Genomic DNA, 16,256 nt, shown 5'->3' with positions numbered 1-16,256 from the left:
TTTACCTTTACCGTTACGATTACTATTACTGCTATTGTTACTCTTACTTTTACTATACTATGATTATTGCTATTACTATTACTGCTACTACTGGCACTATTATTATTACTCTTACTATTAGTCATACTATTACTGTTGTTATTATTTTGTTATTGTTACAGTTATTATTATTATTGTTGTCATTGTTATTAATATCATCATTATAATATTATTATTATCATTATTATTGTTGTTTTTCTTAGTAATAGTTTTATTATTATCATATCATGTTTGTGATTATTATCATTATCATAATAATAATAATAATAATAATAATAACTATTTTTATTATTGTTATTATTGTTATTACCATTATTATAGCTACTATCATTATCACTACTACTGGTGCTGCTGCCACTGCTACTACTAGCAGAACCCGTAGAAATTCCACTAAACAATTAAGAGATATTTCTTTCCCCTTCTCTTCTTCTTTCACTCTCCTCGTGCTTCATCTCTCCCTTTCCTTCTCCCTTCACTTTCACCTTTCCCGCTGTGCTAACCTCCCCCACTTCTATCCATTATCCATCCCCCCCTCTCCCTTCCCTTCCCTTGCTCCTTACCCATCTCCCCTTTCCTCTTTAATTCCCCACCGTTTCCCTCCTTTTTTTCCCCTTACCCTTCTCCCTTTCTATTTATCCCCCTTTTCCCCTTCCTATTTTCTTTCCCTCCGGGCTAGTACAGTGGCAACGTGTCGCTCTCATTCCCCGGGGCTCGGCGTTCTGCGACCCGCCCTGGCGCTGAGAAGTTGCAAATGTCTGCCCGAGGTACTGGTGATGTGGCACACGGCGGCAAGGACTCGGTATATGCCGATCACAGCACTCACACGCGTGATGCAAAATCAAGCAGACAGTAATGTCACAAAATATCATTGTATCAAATGGAATCCAACCAAACTAATACTAATATTTTTTTGTCTATTAGTATCTTTTTTCCCACCCCTTCCGTCTTAACAATTCCCCCCCTCCCTTGGAGTGTCATGGAAATACATAAACTGACGGTCTTACTATTTCGGTGCAGTGTACTTGCCTTGAAGAAGAATGGTAAGAAATATGACAATAATGATGATAACTATAATACTAATGATAATAATGATAAAATAATGATAATGATAATAGTATATATGATATAGATTAATATAATATGATGTATTGATGATAATCAGATATAATTTATGCATATTCGTTAATTATATATATTCTTATTAATAGTATGTAATATTATGATGATTTAAAGTTATGATGATATACGTATAATATAAGAATGATGGTACTTATTATTATTATTATTATTATTATTATTATTATTATTATTATTATAGTCGTTATTGTAGTTGCTATTATCATTACTGCTATTGCCATATTCATTATCATTCTGTTATTATTCTTATTTCAATTATTATTAATATCATTTTCGATATTATTGTTGTACATCGTATTATCGTTATAATAATAATAATAATAATTATTATTATTATTATTATTATCATTAGAGAGAGAGAGAGAGAGAGAGATAGAGAGAGAGAGAGAGAGAGAGAGAGAGAGAGAGAGAGAGAGAGAGAGAGAGAGAGAGAGAGGAGAGAAGAGGAGAGAGAGAGAGAGAGAGAGAGAGAAGAGAAGAGAGAGAGAAGAGAGAGAGAAGAGAAGAGAAAGAGAGAGAGGAAGAGGAGAGAGAAGGGGAGAGAAGAGGTGGAAGAGAAAGAGAGAGAGGGAGAGAGACAGACAGACAGAGAGAGAGAGAGAGAGAAAGAAAAACATCCAACCAGTCTGTCAGGCAACAAAACACACGCAAACAAACACACGCCGAGACAGAGAGGGATGGGCGATCCACCCACATATAAGCAATGCGTAAAAGAGTAATTAAATGCTCAGAGGGAAGGGCTTCTTAAATCACTCTACTGTCGTTCGGATCCCCTACTAGAACTCGGCAAGGAACACGAAGCCAAGCCAGACACGTGTTAGGAAGGAGACAAGTTGGGGGAGTCACAGAAGGCCAAATAGGACCGACGTAAATTGTGCCGTTGGAGTGAGAGACCGGCAGATGAATCGAGGGGGAGGAATTTTATGCTCGGGTGTTGCTGTTTGTTGAGTGTATTTACGAAAGTAGACTGATAGGAGTTAAGGATATTTATGAAGGAAAGGAAAGGTAGAGTATGTACATGGGTTGATGCGTACTGTAGACGTAACACCAGTAAACAGGCACAGATATTTACGCTGTTGTAAACATACGAACACAAACATGCGAGTAAATAGGCAAGGCACAGTTATGATGGGAGGGGCAGCGAGGGCGTGTTGGCGGGAGGGTAAATAGAGAAAGGGGAAAAAGACAAACGTGTTCTCATTAGAGGGGAAACAGGCAGCCAGGGTCGACGCCAGAGGGAGGATCTCGTCCCAGGGACTCTCGGCGGAAAGTCGAACCTTGGAAGAAAAAAGTTATTGGGGAGGAAAGCAGGAGGACGTTGTTCTAGGGTGAAAGAAGGACAGCCGCGCCTAGTGTGTGTTGGTGGGGAGGGGAGGGGAAGGGGAGAGTGGAGGGGGGAGGGGGCGAAGGGAAAACAGCCGGCCGGGACAAGAAAGGGAAGGACCTAAAGAACCGCCGCTTCCCCGAGGCTCACCTTAACTGTTGTTTGATTTTCTGGCGTGAATAATCAAATGAAAATAAGTAACGCGCTTCTTACCATGCTTTTACTGGCTCAGACTATATGAACATTTTCAGATTGGTCTCCCGCGGTTTTCCGCACGTGTGTGTGTGTGATATTTGCCAGCCGTGTGATTTTTTTGATAAGACGATCGGTCTCGCGGAATAGAGGTCACTAAAGAACGAGCTCCGCGGAGTCGGGATGCAGTAAGTGAGACAGGAGGTATATAATGTTTCTTGCAGAAGATTGCGTTTGCTCAAAACCAAGTCATACAATCCTTGCGTAACGCATGAGATCCAGGGATAACATTTGGGAAGGGACGAAAAACATTGAATATTCCCTTCCCGCGGAGACGCGCGCTGCAGACGTAAACAGTGCCAAACACAGCAAAGTTTCCGTATGTGCCACATGAACCGAATGGAACCGTACTTCGGTGGCGGGCCTGCGCATGCCTCCCCACTGTGAACAGATCATCAATCGCTGCCGCCGTAATCCACGTTGTATCCGAAAGTGTGGGCGAGGCGAGGCGAGGAGAGGGAGGAGGTGTGGGCGCGCCCTCCGCCACACACCCAGGTTGAACGCGTCCCTCACTCGCCACCGCGGGTCGTACTATGTCTCGCTCTCATGTTCATGTGTGAAAGTGGCTCGAGGAGATCCGAGCGGGTGTTCCTCGCTGAACGACATATATTTGTTCATCAGCTGGATCTTACAGTGTTCACCACGGGTTGGGAACATCGCAGCGGGCGGTAAGTAGATATAAAATGTTCTCCTCATTAGGAATGCCCAGCTTTTGAACGTGGGATCTGCAGCGCGACTCCGGATAATTCTGAGCGACTCCCGAGTAATAGAAGAGAAGCTGTACTTCCCTTCTGTGCCCCCATTATCCCTTTTATCCGTCGGTGTGACCATCTGGAAATTATATCGAGACTTATAATTCGAGATGAATGAATTTTTTTAGAGTGAATTGTTGCTTCACCGAGAACTGCGAGAGGGACGTTTGGCAACGGTGGCGGGCACAAGCTCATGAATGGATGGGTTGGGCACAGCGCTGATAGTGTTGCCACATGACTTTCCTTTCTCACCTTTCCTATGAATCGTGCCAAAGCTTTCCCGCCCCGTGCGAAATGCTCTCAAAATGTGAAGAGAAACAACGCTCCAGCATTGACTGACCCGAGGACTTGCCGTTCGAGTTAAAAAGCGGATTCTGAAAGCGCGCTTGGCAACCCCACCTGGGCACTGGTGCAGGCGAGGGAGGGAGGCAGGTGGCACTTTGATTTATAACTAAGCAGCTTCTTATGTTGGTACTCAGCGATGTTTGCACAGATGTGGAAAGATGTAAGTTAGAATTTCTTCTCCACTGTTCCTTTAGTTAGACTTGGCTCCCTGGGCCAGCCGTGCCGCCGCAGGGTTTGGCACCGCGAGTCTGGCCTTCCCCGCGGCGGCCATATGCAGGCCATGCATGTGCAATCTTAGATGGCATCACACTTCCTTTTGTAATGCGGGGACAGATGGGTCAGCCAGACCTCAGGACGGATGACACCACGCCACAACAGTCTCTACATCCACACAAAACCGCTAACTCAACACCACACCGCTCTCTGCATCACAACACCATAACGGTGGTGCATATCTCCAGTCAGCACAAAAATCAAAATGTTTTCTGATTTACTTAGATTGATGGAAATAGAAGAGAGGGCGAGAGAGAGAGAGAGAAGCGAGAGAGAGAGAGAGAGAGAGAGAGAGAGAGAGAGAGAGAGAGAGAGAGAGAGAGAGAGAGAGAGAGAGAGAGAGAGAAGAGAAGAAAACAATGCTTTACGAGCTGTCCTCTCTCCTCTCTCTCTCTCTCTCTCTTCCTCTCTCTCTCTCTCTCTCTCCCTCTCTCTCTCTCGCTCTCGCTCTCGCTCTTTGCGAGACAACACCACAAAGGTCTCTACATCACAACACCACATAGTTCTCTACACCACAAAAGGGCAAACTATCATGTGCTTTATATCAACAGGACCATCCATAAAGTTTCTTTATTTTCTTGCAGCCATACGTAACGTTGCAAATCAGCCAAAACTAAAATTGCGCCTGGGACTACATTTTCATATCAAACTGATTCGTATGGATATGAGTGCTGGCTATCCTGTATAATGATCTAACACCGTGAAAGAGTCAGTATCCTGACTATGAAAACACACAATAAATTAATTAGTATTTTGGCGGAAACACCTTCACAATCGTGTGCACACGCACAAACGCAAGTGCACACACACACGCACGCACAATCACACACACACACACACACACACACACACACACACACACACACACACACACACACACACACACACACACACACAAACATTGGCACGGAAAGGGCAAAGCAACACGAGAGGGACAGGCGTGACCCGGGCGGTACTACATATCTGAAGTCATATGTTGACTAAAAATATCAAACCACAAGCTTGTCGCATTCACTTTGTGCCAGCAAGCGAATACGTGCCATTAAGGGGGGATTGGAGAGGAATGCACATACAACAGCTATGAAAATTCGTTGCAGGCTCGTGAAATTTGCAACTTGGCGAAAAAAAAATGTAAGTGCAGATAAATAATGTTCTAATACTTTATCCGAATTTGTTAGGTTTTTGTATCATTGTTTTTTTCATAATTCGAGCATTAATAATCTTAATATTGTGATGTTTTAAACTAATGTCTCTCTTCAATATGTGGTATTTATTGTTATTTGCCCATCATTTTATTACTATTTTCTGAGTTGTCAAATAATACAGTATATCAATATGTTTATTTTGATATTCTATACATATTTATATACATTCAATATTCACATTGCTTTTCTTTCATTAATATTACCTCTATCTTTCTTGTTAATACTCTCATCACTTTTATTATACGGATAGTGATGATAATGATAGTTATAATAGTGATGATAATAATGATCATGATAATAACAGAAATTTTAGTAATAATGATGATAATTGTAATAATAACGATGGTAATAATGATAATGATCATGATGATAATAACATGTTGATGATGTTGATGATGATACTAATAATGATAAGGGTAATTATGGTAGTGCTAGTACTGATAATAATTAAGAACAATAGTAATGATAATGATGATAATATCAGTTGGTGTTCTTTTATGTTACTGTTTTAATACTGTTAACTCTATTATAGTTAGTGGTATTATTAAAGATATATGTTTTGACAGTTTTTCTCTCATTTCTCTCTCTCTCTCTCTCTCTCTCTCTCTCTCTCTCTCTCTCTCTCTCTCTCTCTCTCTCTCTCTCTCTCTCTCTCTCTCTCTCTCTCTCTCTTTTCCTTTCTTACTTTCTTTCTTTTCTTTCGTTCTTTTGTTCTTTCGGGGAGCAGAGACCGTGCGTGGGAAGCCTCGATAACACGAACTTACATACTTTATATACTGGGAGTTTAGCCTTGAGCCAAAAACATCTATTTCGGTCTGTCCGGAAATCTGTGATTGTGTTATGACGAAATTCAGATTTTTGAGACACGAAAAGGAAGGGTGAGGAAATAAGGATGATGAAAGAGCTAGTATGGAGGGGGGAGGGGGTAAGAGAGTGGATAGAGCCTAATAGACAAAAAGAATGGAAGAAAGAGGATGGAAACTGAAACAGAGACAACATTAAATTGAAAAGGGAACACTATGCGACTGCTAATAATACCAGTGCCTTGGAGAAAGGAAGAAGCAAATCGGTGGATAAACAGAGTAACAACAGAGAAGAGGGACGGCCACTAACACTGCAAGAGTTGCGGAAGGAAGAAGCAAGGCAGAATAAAACAGGAAGAACACAAAACGGAAGATGGCGCCTGAATGCAGTACGGCGACCAGTACAAGAGAACTGATAAAAGAGAGGTACAGCACAAAACAGAAGAAGAAAATATACGATAATCAGTATTGGCTATTGACGAAGAAAGGAAAAACCAAACAGAGAATAAAATACAGAAACAAACCGCATAAAACAGAATGAAAAAGAACACAGTATACCTTCCAATATACCATTTTCATTATAGTCACGGAGAGAGGAAGAAGCAAAACGGCTGATAAACAGAGGAACAACACAAGGCATTAAGAGGGAGAACACAGAACGGCGCCCAATATTGCCAGAGTCACGGAGGCTTCGGGCAACAGGGGGAGCGTGAGGACAAATGAACCAAAAGACTTAATGTTTTTATCTTGTTTCTATCGCTAAAAGTTGTTGGCGTGTTGTTATATATAATTCTTATCGTGAAATGGACTTCTGAGGGTCTGTTCCTTCCTTTTTGGTCGTGCGCAATGATATTTGGTTCTCATAAGTATCCGAAAGATTTTTCTACGTCAAAGAATTTCGAGAGGATGTAAGTGAAAAACATGTATTTTAAACGACAGACTGGTTATGAAACCTCACACACTCGTACCATTTGGACCTCGGTTATGTGGTATCACCCTAGCCACCATTATCCACAGTAGGGTATTAATAATGGTACTCAAGTTGCCTCCGCTCAGGACAAGAGGAATGGTCGGGTGTGAGGTATTTATGGTAGTAGCGGCAGACTCAGGTACCTGCCAACATTCATGCCTTCACTGCACTGCTGCGTGGCACTGCCTGGCACTGCGGGGTCACCGGGAGTGTTACGGTGATGGAGATAAGCACCTTCTAAAACCGGCGATGATCGTTGGCATTTGCTAGTGTTAATTTTGAATGAATGGCACATGGGGGGGGGGCTAATACAAGATAATGATACTTTATGTGCAACAGTACCAGCGAGGGTCCAGGTTGTATTACGAAGATGAAAATATTTACATGTATGTATAGAAGATGTATGAATTAAATAAAAGTTGAAGACATGGATATATGCAAACACAGATGTACACTCGAAAGCACACGCGCGCACACGCACACACTCGCGCGCGCGCACATCAACGAAAACATATATTTTTTATTGCCATAACAACGTTAAGGCAGAGAAAAGATACAAATATTGTATCCATATTTCTGGATGAAATTATTCTCCTTATCACTGATCTAAAAGTCTTTGTTTCATATTTTTATTCACTAGTTATCAACTGTAATATTGCTATATGAGGAATTCGAAATTAGAGTATCCAAATTTATCTATTAAGTTATTCATGCTATTTACTTTTTTTTCGAACACATTTCCCGGTGCCATATGACCGTGTAGTGTTAAGTGAATCATAAAGGATGAATAAATAGACATTAATCCTTACAACACTAACATGCACGGCAAAGCTGTTGTTAATTTTTTGTTAAAATTTTTTTTTTTTGGTTTTGATGTAATATAACTAATGAAATTAATTTTACTAGGATTAACTTCTGATATTTAGTCTGTTAAATAACATAATAGTGAGTAATTCCTTGTCACTCGTATCTCAAACGAGTGATGCTATTGAAGATGAAATTAATCCATGCGTCTAAATATTACGTTCTTTTTTCTTTCTTTCTTTTCTAATTCCCTCAGCAGTTGTTAACACTTATCCCTTTAATTCCTCTATCAATAAACAACACGGTATTTCATTTCAACAGCATCATAGATTTCACTTGGGCTGCGGTATGTCCTGTGACTATAAGCTAAGCCTTTTTTTTTAAGGAGATTTCTGAGAAATTCCCGACGTGATATTTGATATGTGAATGGTCTTTGAGATTCTATTAACGCTGCCGATAACTCGACCCCTTCTTTTCTAAATCTCGTGTGTGTGTTAGAGGGAGAGAGGAGGTGGAGAGGGGAGAGGGAGGTAGAGGGAGGCAGACATAGAGAGAGAGGAAGAGAAAGAGAAAGAGATGCATACAGACAGACAGAGAGGAGATAATGACAAATATACAAATAAGCACCATATTTTTGGATCTACGTAGGACCCTTTTATTCATATGTACATGACATTATCAGAATCCAGTGGAGACGAAAGAAGGACAATAAAGCGATGAGAAGAAATACACGAAATATAATACACCAATGTACACGACTAGGATTTATTTACGATTGATAATAGACACAAGGAAGAAATCGAAACACTGGATGGAACCGCGAGACGAGACATTTGCTCTGACGGCAGCGAACCCAACGGACTCATAACTGGTTCTCTCTCGTGAACCAACTTTGTTTTCGTGTTTATTTGGGCGGAGGAACAAAATTGCAATAACTTGCATGGCGATGTAGTGTGTGTGTGTGTGTGTGTGTGTGTGTGTGTGTGTGTGTGTGTGTGTGTGTGTGTGTGTGTGTGTGTGTGTGTGTGTGTGTGTGTGTGTGTGTGTGTGTGTGTGAGTGTGCGTGCGTGCGTGCGCGGTGAGATTATAACGAGAGTGTTAGTTTGTTAGTTTCATAGATAAATAAAGAGATAAATAGGCAACGGAAGATAGACAGGCAGACAAACAGAGTGATGAATATATATACAGAGAGAGATATTTAGATATAGATTTATATATAAAGATATAGGTGTATTTTTGTGTATTGTAACAAGATTATATTTGTTCTCTGTACTTTAATATCTGAATAAATATATATAGCAAACCTTACCCACTTGCTACAAAACGTACTAATAAACAACACCAAACTGTACTTAAATATAAGTACGAAAATACATTTACAAAGACAACAAACACACGCACGGAGATACCCACAGGCAGTGATTCCGCGCGCATGCGTAGGTGTCCCAACCCCTGTGCATTACATCACTGTGACCTGCTTGTTACGTGAAGCTCATTATTGTATAAGCGATGATGGGGAAATGAGAACTAACAGTCGTCTTGATTTGGTTCCGTGTTGAGTCGCTGTTGCTGTTGACATCACTTCCTTTTGCAGTGGGGAGCATTCCTTGCCTCGGTTGCTTCCTCGTTCTTGTCACTGAGAGTTACGTAGGTATTTTCTTGTTTGGTTGTTTCGTTGTTTAGAAGTTTGTTATGAAAGCGGGTTGCGTATTTGTTTTGGTTTTGGGGATGTTCTTTGTTTGGTGGAAGAATTGGTTTGGTTGGTTTTGAATGGTGAAGGGAATAATGGCGATGGCGATGATTATAATGATGATGGTGATAGTATTGATATTGGTGATTATTAATAATTATTATAATTCTTATTATTAAAATTATTATTATTGTTGGTGGTGGTGGTGGTGTTGTTCTTGTTGCTATCATTATCATTATCATTACTTTATTATTATTGTTATCATTAGTATTGCTAGTACTGTTATTTTTATTGCTATTATTATTATTATTATAATTATAATAATTGTTATTATTGTCATTATTATTAGTAGTAGTAGTAATAGTAGAGTAGTATTATCATTATCATTATTGTTATCATTTCTACTACCATTATTACTACAATTGTTATTTCTATTATCATTATTGCTATTATTATTTATTGTTATTGTTATTGTTATTATTGTTATTATTATTATAATTGCTATTATTATTGTTGTTGGTGTTATTATCATTATCATTATTATTATTAGTGTTATTGTTATTATTATTTTCATTATTGTTATCATCTTAGTATCTGTATTTGTAAAAGTATTAGTATCACTATCATTATCATTATTTTTGCCATCATCATTATAATTATTATTACCATTATTAATAATGCTATTATTATTATTATTATTATTATTATTATTATTATTATTATTATTATTATTATTATTATTATTATTATTATTATTATTATCATTATTATTATAATTATTTATTATCATTATCATTATTATTATTGTTATTAATATTATAATTCATCATTCATATCATCACTATCATCACATCATCTCATCATCCATTCACCATCATCATCATTCATTCATCATCACATATCATCCATCATCTCATATCACATCATCATCAATCATCATTATCATTTATCTCGTCATCTATTCATCACATCTCAGTTATTATTATCATTATTTATTTTATTTTCATTATTATTTATTATATTATTATTTTATTAGTGATATCAGATTTTTTTTTTACCGTAGTAATAATGATAACAATTATAATTATATAAATAATAGTGATAATGGCGATGATAATGATGATAATGATTATTATGATGATGATGATGATGATGATGATGATGATGATAATAATAATAACAGAAGAAAGATACTGTTAATACCAATAATAACACTGAAAATAATAACAAATACAATGATGATAATAATAATGATAATAATAATAAACATATCAATGATAATAATAATGATAATGGTAGTAATGATGACATGGTAATGGTAAAGGTAATGGTAATGGTAATGATGATAACAGTAATATTATAAAGAGGATAAAAAGGAGTCATAGTCATAACCATGATGATAGTAATATGAATGGTGATAACAACAGTAATAAGGATAATAATAATAATAATAATAATAATAATAATAATAATAATGATAATGATAGTAACATTTCCAACGATAATAATGCTAAAAGTAATTATAATAATGATAATAGTAGTAGTAATAATTATAATGATAATAGTAATTGGAATTATAAATGTAATCATGATAATATTGATGGTAAAAATAATGATAATAAGAAGGATTATAATGATGATGATGCTAACAACAGTAAAACAGTATTAATAGTAATAGTAAAAATAGTAATTATGATGGTGAAAACGATATTGATGATAAAAAGCATAACCTATAATGATTAATGTTAATCATGATCAAGATAATGATAATAATATTGATAAGGATAATTGTAGCTGTTATCATTATTATTGTTATTATTATTATTGTTGTTGTTATTGTTATTATTGTTATTATTATTATTATTGTTGTTGTGTTGTTGTTGTTGTTGTTATTATCATTGTTATTTGTCATTATTATTGATATTATTACTGTTATTACTATTATTATTATTATCGTTACAGTTATTATCTATTATTATTTTTTTTGTTGTTGTTATTGTTGTTATTGTTTTGTTATTTTTGTTATCTTTGTCATTGTTATTATCATTGTTATTCTTATAATTATTATTATATTTATAATGATAATTAATTATTATTGTTATTGTAATTACTATTGTTGCTGTCAGCAATTATTGTTATTGTTGTTTTTTATTGTTGTTATTATGATTCTTATTTTTTATTATTATTGTTTATGTTGTTGTTGTTTATATTATTATATTATTGTTTTTTATTATTATTATTATTATTATTATTATTATTATTATTATCATTATTATTATTGATAATAATGTTTCTATTATTTTATTATTATTATTGTTGTTATCATCATCATTATTAATATATCATCGTTATATATTTTTTTGTTTTATTATTATTATTACTATATTATTATCTATTATTATTATTATTATTATTATTATTATTATTATTGTCGTTATTATTATGATCATTATCATCGTCATCATTCTTGTCATTACTATCAAATCATTATTGTCAGTGAAAGTGTTATTAGAGCTATATATAATCATAACCTTCCTCCTTTACATAATCATCATTGTTAGTACTATCATCTCCTCAAAATCATAACTGTTATTCTTATCATTTAGGGAAGTAACTAAGCTGAACGTTGAGATGATAATGATGGTGATGATGAAGAGGAAGATAGTAATAATGAGGACAGAAGTATTGGTAAGAGTAATGATGGTAATAATGATATTGAGGATGATGATGATGATAATGGTAATAAGGTTGATGACGAAAGTTGATATTAATTATCATGATTAGGAATGGAAGCTATCTCTTCATGTGTGCATTGTTCATATCAGTTATTCTAGATCAATCTGGGTTTAGTTGCAACCTTGGGGTGACTACCAGAGCTGTTCACCTTTTACTAATTTGGTAACTTAGGATGCAATTTTACAGAGAGCGCGTTTGGTGAATACACTGGTTGCATAATGGTTTTTGATTTTACCATTCTTTTATATATATATATTTCTTATTTATTAATGTACTACTGTTATTAATGTACTATTACTACTGCTTCTACTACCACTACCACCACCACAACTACTACTTTTACTACTACTACTACTTCTACTACTACAACCACCACCACTACTACTGCCACTGCCACCACCATTACCACTACCATTACCACCACCACCACAACTACTATTACTACTACGATTATTATCGTCATTATTAGCATGATTTTGGCAGTGGCGCCCATCCCTAACTAGATGTCCTTTTCAGCACTAACCTCAGTCCATCACTGTGAGACAAACACGGAGTTGCTGGTCCTTGGTGGCGGCAAATTTCGGCTAGGGCTGAAACGGGACGTGTAATCTCCGTAGACTTTCTTCGCGTTTACCAAAGGCCTGTGTATATTTACTGAGGTGATTTCGAGTCAGTCCAAAGCCATATTACGCCGATATCCACTGCATATCAACCACTTTCTCCGTCTGCATAGATTAGCATCCACGCCCGAGTTACATCACACATCAGCAATGCAGCCAACACATTTTGAGTTTTACTACAAAGGGGACGAGTTGCCTCACTTGAATACGCGACGACGCATAAACACTAAACAAACTTACACACAGGTACAAAAAAAAACGCAAGCACACTGTCACATATGAAAATACATTCATGCACATACGTACATGTTTTTGTTGTGCACATTTATACGCACCCAAATGCACGCACATATACATGGATACATAAACAGAAGCATAAAAATGCATTTTCGCTCAAACGCAGCCACACTTATACAAACGCGTACACACACACATGCTCAGACACAATCATAGAGATGCACACACACATGAATACACGTCCTCAAATGCACACACACACATACACACACACACACACACACACACACACACACACACACACACACACACACACACACACACACACACACACACACACACACACACACACACAACACACACACATACATCCACACCCTTATACATTGTCGTCCACACGTACCATGAAATACAGTCACACAAAAACATACACATGTACCCACACATACACCAAGCTTGCACATGAGCGTACAGATACACAATAAAATATAAAGCACACATCAAAATATATACACACAATATACATTCACATACATACGTTTAGACATTATCCTTCGCATACATATACACACAGACATGAAAACAACTTTCGTACTGACCTACTCGCACAATGCAATGCAGTCACACACAGAAACACATGCAAACTCAAGAACGGTTTTACTACTACTACGCCGACGCTGGCTCATAGGACACCACAATTCGTACGCAAAGGTGCATTTACTTGTCCATCACCAGTCAGACCAGCGCGTCAGAAGAAGACCTGTGTGTTTTGTTAATTTTCATCCTTTTTTTATTTCCAGTTTTCATTTGTGTTATTGTATTAGATTAGGTTTAATTTTGCGAGGGAGTTGATAGATAGGGAAGGGTTTTGGTTCGTCTTTTATGAGAGGGAAGTGTCAGTTTTGCTTTGAGGTAATGAGTGCATGATGAGTTCGGTGATGAGAGAATGGAGAAAGAAAAGTGAGAGGGTTTGATGAGAAGATGAGGTCGATATTCGAGGTTGGTTAGAAGAGGACCCGAGAACATGGGTTGAGAGTGAGCTTGATAGTCTAATTGAAGACAAGTTTCGACTACGGAATGGAAGAGAGGTGGAGAGACTCGAGTCCTGTGGAGGAAGGAAGGCTCCTGGTTGCCGGCCCGCCCCGACAGTACGGAACATTATGCATACTAAGTCAAGGAGAAATGCCTGGACAAGCATACATCCGGTGCTCCACGCTGAGGCTGTGTGTAAGTTCGGGCATACGCAATGGACGGGGCAACTCATACAAATGTGATGGATGTACACACGACCACACACGCGTCCGCACACAAACGTACACGCACTCACAACACGTGTTATTAATAGCTATAGCCTGCTCCCCCGCGCATAGAAACAGCCATATATATTTGGACGCATACAAGCACATTCTTTTATCATTTCTGAAATATCAGCGCAAAAGCACACATGTCTGAACGTACAAGTATACATGACGGCACTTGTGTCCGTGCGAATACATCTACACAATCACTGATATATACATCCATACACATTCATACTCTTACACACACACACACACACACACACACACACACACACACACACACACACACACACACACACACACACACACACACACACACACACACACACATTTACACACACACACTGACACACACTGACACACATAGATACACACACAGACGCAAAGTGTTTACCCCCCCACTTAAGACAAGGAGGAACAACTACTTCAGACGAAAACTTAACATGTCTCAGCGTGTTTGAAGAGTAGGAGATTTTTGCGTCCCGACAGAAATTAGTGACAACTCAAGTATTCCCTACGCAAATATTCCCAAAATGTCGAATGCAACGCTGCGAGTATTTGCAGCGTGCAAATAGCCATTTAGCCGTGACGAGTTACCTGTACTACCTGTGTTCCATACGGGAGTTCGGGGAACAAGGGGACGCGGCGTCGGCAGTCATAGATGCTGGGCGCTGTGCGTGAGTTACATTCCTGCTGCGAGAGGCGGCTGTTGCAAAAGGAAATGCAACAACCTCTATATTGTCATTAGCGAAGCATTTTAGCGTTAGTATTTCTAAATTGCAATCATAAAGTGATGCTGTACGTAATGTATGTACATGTATATATATATATATACACATGGTTACATATGTACAGAAAATATTCCAGCAAAGCAACTGCTGATTTATTACAGTATATATATAATATATAATATGATTTATATATATATATATATATATATATATATATATATATATATATATATATATATATATATTATATATATACATACATATATGTGTGTGTTGTGTGTGTGTGTGTGTGTGTGTGTGTGTGTGTGTGTGTGTGTGTGTGTGTGTGTGTGTGTGCGCGCGTGTGTGTGTATGTATGTATGTATATATGTATATATGCATGAATGGTTAGAGCGTCGGACTCAAGACTGTCACGACGGTAATCTGAATTCGAGGGTTCGAGACACCGACCGCCGCGTTGTTCCTGGCAGGACTTCACCTGTGCCTACTAGCAGGGTGGCCAGCCAGCCATCAGTGTGTCCCAGCCGGATAAATAGAGAGAATGATACTAAAAGGTACCACCGGCACTCTCCGTGGAAAGGACTGGGCCTACACGTACCACTCCAAGAGCATCACAACATGAAACTACAATAGTATCATGCTGTGACCACGGCGGCTCAGACATGAACCTACCGTTAAAAGAAGAAGAATATATGTATATATGTATGTATGTATATGTATATCTATGCGCGCGCGCGTGTGTGTGTGTGTGTGTGTACATATATATATGTATGCATGTGTGTATATATATGTATATATGTATACATAAATACACATACACACACACACACACACACACACACACACACACACACACCACACATATATATATATATAATAATATATATATATATATATATATATATATCGTGCGTGTGCGTATGTATGTATGTATGTATATTTATATATACATATATATACATATTTGCATATGAATATATACACACATATGTGTATATATGTGTGTGTGTAGGTATGTATGTATATTTATATATACA

The 16,256-nt window shown here is 37.4% G+C and overlaps 1 protein-coding gene across 1 annotated transcript in view; it reads left to right on the top strand.

The window, feature by feature from the left end:
- Positions 1-3,026: 3,026 nt before the first annotated feature.
- The window catches only part of LOC119576972, a 91,139-nt gene continuing 77,909 nt past the window's right edge, over positions 3,027-16,256 (top strand). The window contains exon 1 of the mRNA XM_037924639.1: positions 3,027-3,420. The gene's annotated coding sequence lies outside the window, so the exon portion shown is untranslated. The remainder of the gene's footprint in view (positions 3,421-16,256) is intronic.

Source organism: Penaeus monodon, chromosome 9, assembly GCF_015228065.2.
Source record: "Penaeus monodon isolate SGIC_2016 chromosome 9, NSTDA_Pmon_1, whole genome shotgun sequence".
NCBI lineage: Eukaryota > Metazoa > Arthropoda > Malacostraca > Decapoda > Penaeidae > Penaeus > Penaeus monodon.
This window is presented reverse-complemented; position numbering and strand designations above follow the sequence as displayed.